This window comes from Coregonus lavaretus (genome assembly GCF_964263955.1).
Source record: "Coregonus lavaretus genome assembly, contig: HAP1_SCAFFOLD_1777, whole genome shotgun sequence".
Lineage (NCBI taxonomy): Eukaryota > Metazoa > Chordata > Actinopteri > Salmoniformes > Salmonidae > Coregonus > Coregonus lavaretus.
This window is the reverse complement of record NW_028160514.1, coordinates 61519-73985: the sequence shown is the minus strand read 5'-3', so window position 1 is coordinate 73985 and position 12467 is coordinate 61519.

Here is a 12467-nt window from a genome sequence, read left to right as displayed (position 1 = left end):
TCAATCCTTTTTATTTTGCTGCATATCTATCCAGTGAGCTGACATCTGCTACAGAGCTCATGGACTGATACCATCAACAGGAATGAGGATACATCCAAACATGTTTCTCGTTTCACTCGTTTGGATGAAATGTCAATTTCTGTTATCTGCAAATTGTTTTGTTTTTCCAAAATGGATAGATTTCACCCGAGGTAACAGTGGAAGTCTAAAACCCTCCATAAAGCTAGAACACAAACACCGGCCTGAAGCGGAGGCTCTTTGGCTCCAAGTTTGGGTTTAGATTTCCATCTGAATGGATTAAAATCTGAATTTCAAGTAAACATGACAGAGTCCATCTGCTTTAATGTAAAAATGAGAGAGTTCTGATGACAACAGCAGAATGTTTTAAAGAAATGCACAGCTAGGTATTTCAGGTCAACTCCTCGCTGTCTTCTCTCTTCTCCTCCTGTTGTGATCTGGTTGAGACCCTCTTTGTGTGGCCCAGGGGGGTTCATTGGCAGAGCACACAGAAATATCACAGAGTGCTTTGATGCTGATTTCAAATGAGACCTAAAGTGAAGCACACACAACGTGTAGTCCAACATTGAGCGTAGTAGGTCACAGACTTCCATTCTACTATGTGACCCCTCCATGTGTGTCGAGGCTTGGATCTGAGATGGGAGAGCAGTGCAGTTGGATCACAGTGGGTGAGCTCAGATTTAGTAGGAGACAGAGTCACACCCCTGGATGGAGTCAATCACCCCCAGGGGAAAGTATGAGATCCAGCACAGTGTGAGATCCAACCCCGCCTCTCAGCTCGTAGGACAGGAGGAAACGAGAGGAGGAGAGAACCAAAGATCCAGTACCCATTGGGACCCCTTTCTAATAATTGCTGATCCCTATTTTCTGCCTAGTTTGTTCTACTGGTAGTATACAAGTAGTGGTAATAGGAGCATCATTTTATGTTGTGTATGATCTCTTCAAGGGACACAGGTTTGAAAGGCCATCTGAAAAGAACACTGTCTCATAAAGAAGAATGGTAGGAGACAAGGGAGTGTGCTACACACCTCTTTTCTATCTTCAGGGAATGAAGAGGGTTGAGGGATTTCATGCACAGTGACTGAACAGTACCAGAACCAGAAGTGCTCTAGTCTAGAACATATGGTGATGCTTTAAATAGGAGATAGAGTTATGGCCTAAAACATGACACAGACTAGAATGGATTGGTGGGGAGGTGCATCATGGGATGGCTTTGTATTTGTTGCCCAACTGTAACACAGACACACACATGTGCACGCACACACAAAAACTGGTTAAATTGGGAATAACCCTAACCCTAGCTTCATGTCCACATCCCGGTTCAACCCTAACCCTATCCTCAACCACAAACCAAACCCTTGCTTCATGTCCACATTCTGGTACAACCCTAACCTCAACCACAACCCTAGCTTCATGTCCACATCCCGGTTCAACCCTAACCCTATCCTCAACCACAATCCTAACCCTAGTTTCATGTCCACATCCCGGTTCAACCCTAACCCTAGCCCCAACTACAACCCTAACGCTAGTTTCATGTCCACATCCCGGTTCAACCCTAACCCTAGCCACAACCACAATCCTAACCCTAGTTTCATGTCCACATCCCGGTTCACCCTAACCCTAACCCTAGCCCCAACCACAACCCTAATGCTAGTTTCATGTCCACATCCCGGTTCAACCCTAACCATAACGTTAGTTTCATGTCCACACCCCGGTTCAACCCTAGCCCCAACCTTGGTTTATGATACTTTCTTTATTAGTTTTAGTTGTAATTTTTACCCCCTTTTTCTCCCCAATTTCGTGATTACGAACTTGTCTCATCGCTGCAACTCCCAAACGGTTTCGGGAGAGGCGAAGGTCGAGTCATGCGTCCTCCGAAACATGACCCGCCAAGCCGCGCTTCTTAACACCCGCTGCTTAACCCGGAAGCCAGCTGCACCAATGTGTCAGAGGAAACACTGTTCAACTGATGACCGAAGTCAACCTGCGGGCACCCGGCCTGCCACAAGCAGTCGCTAGAGCGCGATGAGCCAAGTAAAGCCCCCCCGGCCAAACCCTCCCCTAACCCGGATGACGCTGGGCTAATTGTGCGCCGCCCTATGGGACTTCCGGTCACGGCCAGTTGTGACACAGCCTGGGATCGAACCCCAGGCTGTAGTGAAGATGCAACACTGCGATGCAGTGCCTTAGACCGCTGTGCCACTCGGGAGGCCAGTTTATGACACTTTCATTCTTCTTTTTATTCTCCTTTTCTCTTTGACCCAGGGTGCAGGAGCCCTGCTCCAGGTAGCTCCAGTTCAATTTAACCTCTGCCGCTACAGTACATACTGTACATGCATGCACATTTGCGCTCACAGTATTGCGCTAGCATACACAAACCTTTCAGACCAAAACAACATCTTTATAAAAGGCAGCATGTAGCCTAGCAGTTAGAGCATTGGGCCAGTAACCGAAAGGTTGCTGTTTCGAATACCTGAGCCGACAAGGTGAAAAATCTGTCGATGTGCCCTTGTGCAAGGCACTTAACCCTAATTTGCTCCAGGTGCGCCGTACTACTATGGCTGACCCTGTAAAACAACACATTTGTGTATCTGGTGTATGTGACAATAAAACATCATTACTTTATTTTATCAGAATAGTCACAAAACCCTGTTTTCTGTGTATGTTTTACATTTCCATCCTTAAAATGCTAATAGACAAATGTTAAAATATGACAAGAAAATGATTATGTAGTATGATTTTCAGTAGCTATTTTGGGTATATGAGTTGTAGTATATTAAATGTTTTCCCCTGGAAGTGTAACTGGACTTGGAGAGGGATTAATGATGAGTGACAGATGAGATTCAAAGCCAGTCTCTGAGCCGGTCACATGACTGTGAACCTCAGTCAGGTTCCTGCCCCTGGGCAGGCATCCCAGGAGTTCCCATGATGCCCTCTGGGCCTGGCTCAGTTTGATGGCAGCGCCAGGCCTGCTCTTGTTTCACCCTGCCAGATAAGATCGGCGCGTGTGGATTCCTCAGCTCGCTGACCAACGCAGGTTACCGTTGACCCCTTGGAGCAGCAATAATGAAATAATGCCCCAGGTTTTGGGGTTCAAGAGCCAAACTCAGTCACGCAACACTAGAACAGGAAGCCAGGGTCAAAGTTTGGCACTTCCTCTCCTGTTGGTATGATTTAACTGATTTTACAGTCCTCTAAACTTCTTTGCTTACAGCAATGCTGTAATTCTACATTCGAAAAAGAGTCTCTCCTAAGTGTAGAGAGAATCAATCCAGGCCATCTCGCTTCTCTCTCTCTCTCTCTCTCTCTCTCTCCCTCTCTTGATAAGTGTTGTAATGTATCTGTGCAGGGCCTGCTTGGGCCTCACAAGCAGAGGAGTCTGCTTTGTGTCGGCTGAGAGAGAGAGGGGGAGAGAGCGAGAGAGAGAGAGAGAATATGGGCCCCACCAATTCTGGGTCTCTACTAGAGACTAGAGACTCTCTAGTCAAGAGTACACTAGGGCCCTCAGCTACTCAGCCTGGAGAGGCCTGCTGAGGAACAATGGAGGAGAAGAGGAGAGGATTAGAGGGGCATCTCACAGAGCTCTTCTCATCTTTTCATTTCTCTCTTAATTAACTTGCTACTTACTCCCTGTTGTCTGGGGAATATCTGGTTCTTTACTGAGAGGAGGATTTGTGTGCGTGTGAACAACACATAAAAAAACTAGGGATACCATCTCTGACACTCAGCATCAGAGAGCATTCGCATTAGGAACATGTTGAAAAGCTGTGTGCTAATTTCACCCGCAAAGAGCATGTGCTGTGGTTCAGAAAGGGCCTCAGTTATCCATGTGCCTCATAATGAAACACTCTTCCTTTAATGTCACCCATATCTCTTTTACTTTAGGGAGGGCATTCTCTGAGTGTCTCTTGGGTGCCTCACTGGGTGCTGTGTTCATATCAGATATTACATTAAACTAATTATGTAATTCCCATTCACATCTTCACAACTTTCACAACTTTACCCCAAGAGTAGTGGTTGAACTACAGTATACAAGGTATGGTGAATAGAAGTTCAACATCTTATATCAACATATTTTAATAAAATGGTAAATAAATCAGCTGTGGCAGCAGAGGTTATTGTAGTCAGCTATGGGACTCTGTGGGGTCTCCTTTAGGGTGATGCTGAGGGACCTGCAATGCTGGGGAGAGAAAGTCAGCTAACCCTACAAGCCAATGGGAAGCATACATACCCCCAAACTACAAGAGACGGACACACCCTGCTTATAGGGAGATATAGGACAGATCTCATACAAGGCAGCTGGTGAACAGAACAGACCCCCCCAACCCGCTGCCTCCCATTCCCCCCATCAATAGAGGAGGAGATCAGGCCTCCACTCTCACATCACTCCTTGGGAAAGGAATATTTCTCTTTTTGATTTCAATCTTGGCACCAAATGCTGCTCCTAGCATCCCCCATATGGGCAGGCATCCCTGGATCCTCATAAAGACAGACACACAGGGCGAGGGGGAGACACAGAGATAAAGAGAGTGAAAGAGAGAGTTAGCTAGAGGGAGGGTCTGTGTGGAGGCCGACCACAGGCCCCTGTCCCAGCCTGCACATGGATGGATGTGTACCCTGATGGATGTCTGTGGTAATTACGAGCTGGGATTATCCTGCCCACCCCGCGGCTGGACGCCATATCATCCCTGAGCGGTGCACGTGGCAGACAGACCAGGGGACCACAGGCTCACTGAGCATCAGTCTGCTGCCTGGCTAGTAGTAAACACACTCCTATGAACTCACCATGTTATGACTGGCCAGTGGTTTCAGCTGGCCACTCTCTGTGGGATAAGAGACTCTTATAGCCTCTTTAAAAACATCCAAACTACCAGAGCCTTTGCTGGTTTGGTCTTGTAACTTCTGCAATCCAGGACATGATTGATTTGGATTTTAAATCTAAAGATAGGGAATACATCATCTTGAGCTCTGATCCTAAAAACTGATTAAAGCATGGAATTGTAGCAATCCTGAACCAGCCCCCAACCAAAACCTCACTGTATTTGCATGATGGTGCATAAAATGGGCCTTATATAATAATGATAACGGTGGGTAGTTACGACCGTGGACTTTGTTTGTAATCTCTCTCTGCGGCACATATGGTCCATGAATTATTAATGTAGCTTGACTAATTTAAGGGAGACTCTTGGTGGAGTACACACGTCCCCGTGTGAGAGAGAGTTTGGGTTGAACAGTGTTTTAAATGAGCTACAGACTCCTGTGGGTTTGGAGATAAAGAGAGGGAAAGGGAATATAACTAATTATAAAATGATTCTAATCAAAGCTGCAAATTAATTCATATCATAGGAGGTACAAATAGAGACAACTGAGGATGACATAAATCAAATCAAATTGTATTTGTCACATGCGGCGAATACAACGGGTGTAGACTTTACCGTGAAATGCTTACTTACAAGCCCTTACCAACGGTGCAGAGTAAAATAAATAATTGTAACCCAGGAGGAAAACAATACACAAGAATTAAGCTATATACAGGGAGTACCAGTACCAGTACCAGTACCAGTACCAGTACCATATCATTGTGCAGGGGTACCAGGTATTTGAAGTAGATATGTACATAAAGGCAGGGTAAAGGTACTAGGCATCAGGATAGATAATAATACTAGTCAAATAAAGAACAGAGTGGGAGCAGCATTTGATGAGTGTGAAAGTGTTTCAGTGTATGTGTGTGTGCGCGTGTGTGCGTGTATGTGTGTGTGTGGTGTCAGTATGCGTGTGTATGTAGTGTATGTGAATGGGTTTGTGTGAGAGTGTCACTGTAGTGTGTGTGAGTGAGTCTACATATAGTGTATATATAGTCTTGTGAGTGTGCATAGAGTCAGTGCAAGATAGGGTCAGTGCAGATAGTCCAGGTAACCATTTAATTAACTATTTAGCAGTCATGGCTATTTAGCGGTCTTATGACTTGGGGGAAGAAGCTGTCTCAGAGCCTGTTGGTCAGAGAGCCGATGCTTCGGTACCATTTGCCGGATGGTAGCAGATGAACAGTCTATTGCTTGGGTGGCTGAAGTCTTAGGCAATTGTTCTGGCCTTCCTCTGACACCGCCTAATATAGTGTACTGGACCGTCCACACCACCCTCTGTAGCGCTTTGCGGTCGAGGGGGGTGCATTTGCCATACCAAGTGGTGATGCAGCCAGTCAAGATGCTCTCGATGGTGCAGCTGTAGAACTATGAGTGGAACCAGAGCGATTCATACGAGATGTAGGAAAGTGAAAATAATATGGAGAGCTGATATTGGAGAGAACCTGGAAAAAATGAAGGTGGAGACTAAAGGAGAGGTGAGGAGAGATACAGAGACATATTGTGAAAGGGAGAAGAGAAGAGAGGAGTAACCGGTGGGGCAGCTGTTGAATTCCTGCACCCGTCTAGGCTGCACTGAGAGTGGAGCTGGGCTGAAGTGTTTGTGGGGCCCCTGTGGTTTTTCAGCCAATAAATCCTCTGTACGTATTTAATCCAGTCAGAATGTGCAGCAGGAGAGGAGCGCTGAAGGATGTACGGCCATTACTCAGCGGCCCACATCAAAGAGAGGAGCTGGGGATCCATAAACCTCCACCTCCCCTGCCCCTGTCCCCGGCAGCCCAGGAGAGGGCCAGACACTGGGGATCACTGTTGAGGTGTGAAGAGGTCTGGTGCTCTGGAGGCCTGATAAGCTCCTTGTCCTTCACCAAATGATCCAAAGTGTTAGACATCCTACATTTGACCCTTCAGACAACCCTTCTCTGGCCATCTGATTCATCAACTAGGACTATGAGAGAAAGTAAGGCAAGAAAAAAAGTAGATAAGGGAATAGGTCAGATGTAGGCTTAATGATTTCCAATACAGTGTTTCCAAATACATCAGCACATGAGTAGAGTAACATTTGCTGTTACTGTGTACATTTAGTTGATCAGAGTGCATCATGTTCTCTGTAGCCTGTATTGGTATTCCTTTTCGGTTTCCCTTCATTTATTATTAAAAGTGAAAAGATTTGACAGAGGGCAATGCAAGTGCATCATAATATCCTCTAATGTGAAGAAGATGCTGTAAAGTGCATGTTGTTCTCTTCTTATAAACAAGTTCAACTCTGTGTCTATCCTCTCTTCTCTTTCCCTCCTCTTGTGTCTCTCACAAACTGTGCACTTTCGCTTCTCTCCTCCCAATCTGTGATATTAGCGCCATCTTCTGTCTATAGGAGCTATCAACAGGCGAATCTCCAATAGGTCAGTTTGTGTCTGACTTCAGACAAACACACTGGTCTAGTCCACTGTCTTTACCTCATTTTCCATGAGGCTCATCCATTGACTCTGTGTTCCACCCCTGTCCTGAATGGCTGCTGGTTAGTGATGGAGTCATGATGTAACAGACGTGACCTCTTAAATAAGCGCTGCTCTGTGTCTCAACAGGGTTCAGTTTCTCTCAGGCTCAGCCCTCTCCGGCTCCGGGAAAGACCTGCGATTGGAACCAGACGCCCTTCATGTCGTTTATTAGAGGTTTACATTCTGTTTATACTCTGGATGCTATGATGAAAACAGCAGTCTCTCGTGGCTTTCCATCTGAGACTTGATGAACTCCAGCGACAGAGGGTTTTATTTGGGGCAGACGTGTGTCAGGCCTGTGCACTTGTTCAATGGCCTGACTGAAGACAGGTGTCTCCAAGCGCTTTCAACAGGAGGGTAACACAGGGGTTCTGTGTTGTGGATTCATGGCCATATCCATTCACAACCGAGGGACTGGGTGGGTGTTGCCCTCTTAGGAGACAGCAAACTCTATGAGGGATAGGCAATAGGCAGTCGTTATGCTGAGTAACCATTTTGTATGCTAGAATGTATAATCAGACATGAGTTGCTCTGATGTGTATACCAAGCCATGTAACCCCCTGGTGCATGCATACATACAGAGCCATCATCATATCTAGGCAGAGACAGAATTCTGGAACCGTTCATTTTGTGGATGGAGCCAGTTCAGTACTCATTCTATTTTCATTCCTTCTTTCACTTCTTTCCTCCCTCTTTGCACACACAGAGGACATCATCCCTCTCTCATGTGGTCGTGATCCTTTCGCAAGCCAAACACTAACCATTTGTTTGTCTGTTAGCGCCGTTTCTCCAACTCCCTCAATTACGACAGACTTAAACATTTTCAGAGACCTCACATGCAAAACCGAAAACATGGCAGCCATGGATGCAATTATCTCTCTCAGCAGTGTTCCAGGAGAGAGAGAGAGAGAGAGAGAGAGAGAGAGAGAGAGAGAGAGAGCGAGAGCAAGGGCCGTGGTCGTTCACTCACTGGCTCAGAGAAAGACGAAGGATTACTAGAACTGGAGCCTGAGGAGGGGATGTCAGGTGGGGGCGGGGCTCTTTAGGAGCTGTCAGTGACACAGGGGTAAGGCCCTCAGATGGAGACGCTCCCATGACAGGCACAAGCATGGGAAAGGTAATGGGGAATGATTTGAGCTTCAACTTAATTCAACATAAAAGCTTTTTTAACCACAAGACAGACTCGATTCTCTTTTCAGATGTATTCTCTTTTTTTACGCCCATCCACAGCAGCCTCCATAAATAGCCTATCAAAGCACAGCTCAACAGTTGCGCAAGCGTTCAGTGTCAGGGGACAATATTCAGATCATCAATTCAGCTCTTATGGAAGGTTCTCAAGCATCTCTCAGGGCCCAGATGTGTTGGTAATGCCAGTTTGAAATTAACAGTCTCTTACTGATGCTCCTTAATCAAATTACAGTACATTTTCCCCTCAATATCAGGGGTGTAATTAGTTTTTCCCCATAAATTATTTGCTTTGGTCAATAAGGGGAGCAGATCTCACACAGACTCTCATATCTCTGGCCATCCATCTTAAAGATGAGACAGTAAGAAGATCTGTGCCAAACCAGACTAAATTGAAGAATAACAAACACATAAATTAACAAAAGACAGGAGACATACAGATGTTCCAAACCCCAGCGATGGGGAAGAGACAATAGCTACTTGTGTGTGGCGGCATGGTCTTCAGAACTACTTTACATTTGGGTATGTAATTGGTCACTGTTCATGTTTTGTCCAAGGCATAGATCACTGCAGCACCCCGACCTGGACAGACAGGTGTCTCAGCAGCATTGCTGTGTATCAAACCCTGATCCAAGATACAGAGAGGGAGATAGAAAGAAACTGAGGGGAGAGATACTTAATGGCATCACAAACCACCCACTATTTCTGGCATAGGCACATCGAGAGCTGTTTAACAACATGTGGGCTGCATTATTTGAACAGAAAATGATGGAAAACTGGTTGAATAAGAGTTTAATAACATGCAAAGAAAATCAAAACGATCTATGAAAATGTAGTTAAGCATTTGTTACTCTCTATTGGAAATCAAGGGCTGTCAATTTACAGTAAATCACCTCAATGTAATTTATTTAGAATGCTTAATGCATTTCTGTATAGCCAGAGTGGGAAAACTCATGGAATGGAATTAAAATGGGTAAATCTGGAATTAGATCACGGTCCCAGGGCTCAATTAGCCTGCCTGTTGTTTCTGACCTGAGCAGTAGTACATAATTGTCTCAACCTGCTGTCATAATCGCTATGGTGCCAGAGCAGCCATCATAGCGATTATGACAGCAGGTTGAGACAATTATGTACTACTGCTCAGGTCAGAAACGGCTAGTGTGGCTGTTCCATGAGGTAGGCAGACGTGGCTTCTGGGGTGGCTGATGATATTTGACAGCCTGAACCTCTCATCCTATGTAAGAGGGTTTTAAGACTACAGAAGCACACATGAAAGACTGCTGTCATCATCATGGAAACTTTTCAAAGGCATACAGTATGTAGGATGTGTGTGTGTGTGTGTGTGTGTGCTTGCAGATGTAGCCTATCATGTGGGTGAAGTGTATATGGGAATGAGTGCCTGTGAGGCTATCTATGAACATCTGTGTGCCTGTGTATTTGTGATTGTATGTGTGTGGTGGATTAGTTGCATGAGTGTGTATCACCATTGATGCTGTACTAGAAAGTACTTTGGTCATAAACATCACACTGCTTCTGACTGCAGGCACTGCCATTGTGCCACCCTTTACATTTAAAGAGTAATGCGGAATCAGTTTCAGACAGCAGAGAAATTCCTAATGGCCCTGGACTTTGTGGTCATTTGGGATATATGTTGAATTGAGACAGGAGTGCTTGATTATCCTGTTATGCCCTCTAGTAGTAGAAATTGGACATTTTCTGCAGTACCACTGGCAGCACTTCTACCATATAGTTTTCATCTTTGCTTATTCGGACAGCCCAGTAAATCACTGGGACCGAGCTCCCTACCACCCAGGACCTCTATATCAGGTGAAAACAGGATTTTAGACATTTTTGCACATTTATTAAAAATAAAAAACTGAAATACCTTATTTACATAAGTATTCAGACCCTCTGCTATGAGACTCAAAATTATGCTCAGGTGAATCCTGTTTCCATTGATCATCCTGGAGATGTTTCTACAACTTGATTGGAGTCCACCTGTGGTAAATTCAATTGATTGGATATGATTTGGAAAGGCACACACCTGTCTATATAAGGTCCCATAGCTGACAGTGCATGTCAGAGGAAAAACCAAGCCATGAGGTCGAAGGAATTGTCTGTAGAGCTCCAAGACAGGATTGTGTCGAGGCACAGATCTGGGGAAGGGTACCAAAAACGTTCTGCAGCATTGAAGGTCCCCAAGAACGCAGTGGCCTCCATCATTCTTAAATGGAAGAAGTTTGGAACTGCCAAGACTCTTCCTAGAGCTGGCCGCCCGGCCAAACTGAGCAATCGGGGGAGAAGGGCCTTGGTCAGGGAGGTGACCAAGAACCCAATGGTCACTCTGACAGAGCTCCAGAGTTCCTATGTGGAGATGGGAGAACCTTCCAGAAGGACAACCATCTCTGCAGCACTCCACCAATCAGGCCTTTATGGTAGAGTGGCCAGACGGAAGCCACTCCTCAGTAAAAGGCACGACCGCCTGCTTGGAGTTTGCCAAAAGGCACCTAAAGGACTCTCAGACCATGAGAAACAAGATTCTCTGGTCTGATGAAACCAAGATTGAACTCTTTGGCCTGAATGCCAAGCGTCACGTCTGGAGGAAACCTGGCACCATCCCTACGGTGAAGCATGGTGGTGGCAGCATCATGCTGTGGGGATGTTTTTCAGCGGCAGGGACTAGGAGACTAGTCAGGACCGAGGGAAAGATGAACGGAGCAAAGTACAGAGAGATCATTGACGAAAAACCTGCTACAGAGTGCTCAGGACCTCAGACTGGGGCAAAGGTTCACCTTCCAACAGGACAATGACCCTAAGCACACAGCCAAGACAACACAGGAGTGGCTTCGGGAAAAGTCTCTGAATATCCTTGAGTGGCCCAGCCAGAGCCCGGACTCGAACTCGATCGAACATCTCTGGAGAGACCTGAAAATAGCTGCGCAGCGACGTTCCCCATACAACCTGACAGAGCTTGAGAGGATCTGCAGAGAAGAATGGGAGAAACTCCCCAAATACAGGTGTGCCAAGCTTGTAGTGTCATAACTAAGAAGACTCGAGGCTGTAATCGCTGCCAAAGGTTCTTCAACAAAGTACTGAGTAAAGGGTCTGAATACTTATACAAATGTGATATTTCCCTTTTTTTTTTTTTTTTTTTGCAAAAATGTCTAAAAACCTGTTTTTGCTTTGTCATTATGGGGTATTGTGTGTAGATTGAACAATTTGATCAATTTTAGTATAAGGCTGTCACTTAACAAAATGTGGAAAAAGTCAAGGCTTCTGAAAACTTTCCGAATGCACTGTAGCTCCATTATTATGTAGTTATTCCTCTTGTGTTACCATTTTTCATTTTATTATTATAATTTTTTAACTGCAACATTGGGAAGGGCTCATAAGCAAGCGTTTCATGGTTAAGTCTACCTGTTGTATTCGGAGCATGTGACAAATACAATTTGATTTGATTTAAACATACTACACTTAATCACTTAATGATTAACAGGCACCTGTGGTTAATAAAATATTTGTAGACTATTAGAGAACAATATTATCAATGTCAGTACAGTATGAAGATAGGCTTACACTGCTTCTCCAATAGAAATCACCGATCACATTTGTAGGCGATGTTATGGCGACGTTGATCAACTAAGCTAATGCATGGAAACACGTACGTGATCGGGTCTAACGTTCGTCTCGCGCCAAACTGCGCATGTGCAAGCCATCAAAGGCACTCCTTCGATTTAAAGTTGTTTTTTACAAAAAATTGAACGTGTCAGTTTGTCACTTTCACGGGGTTGGAGTAATAACATGTTCAACTATTTACGAGATTGGCTCGAATCTAGGTTGTGCCTTTAGATTTCGATAAAATTAACAACTAAGGAAGATTTTTTCACTTCTCTCATTGACTGACTTC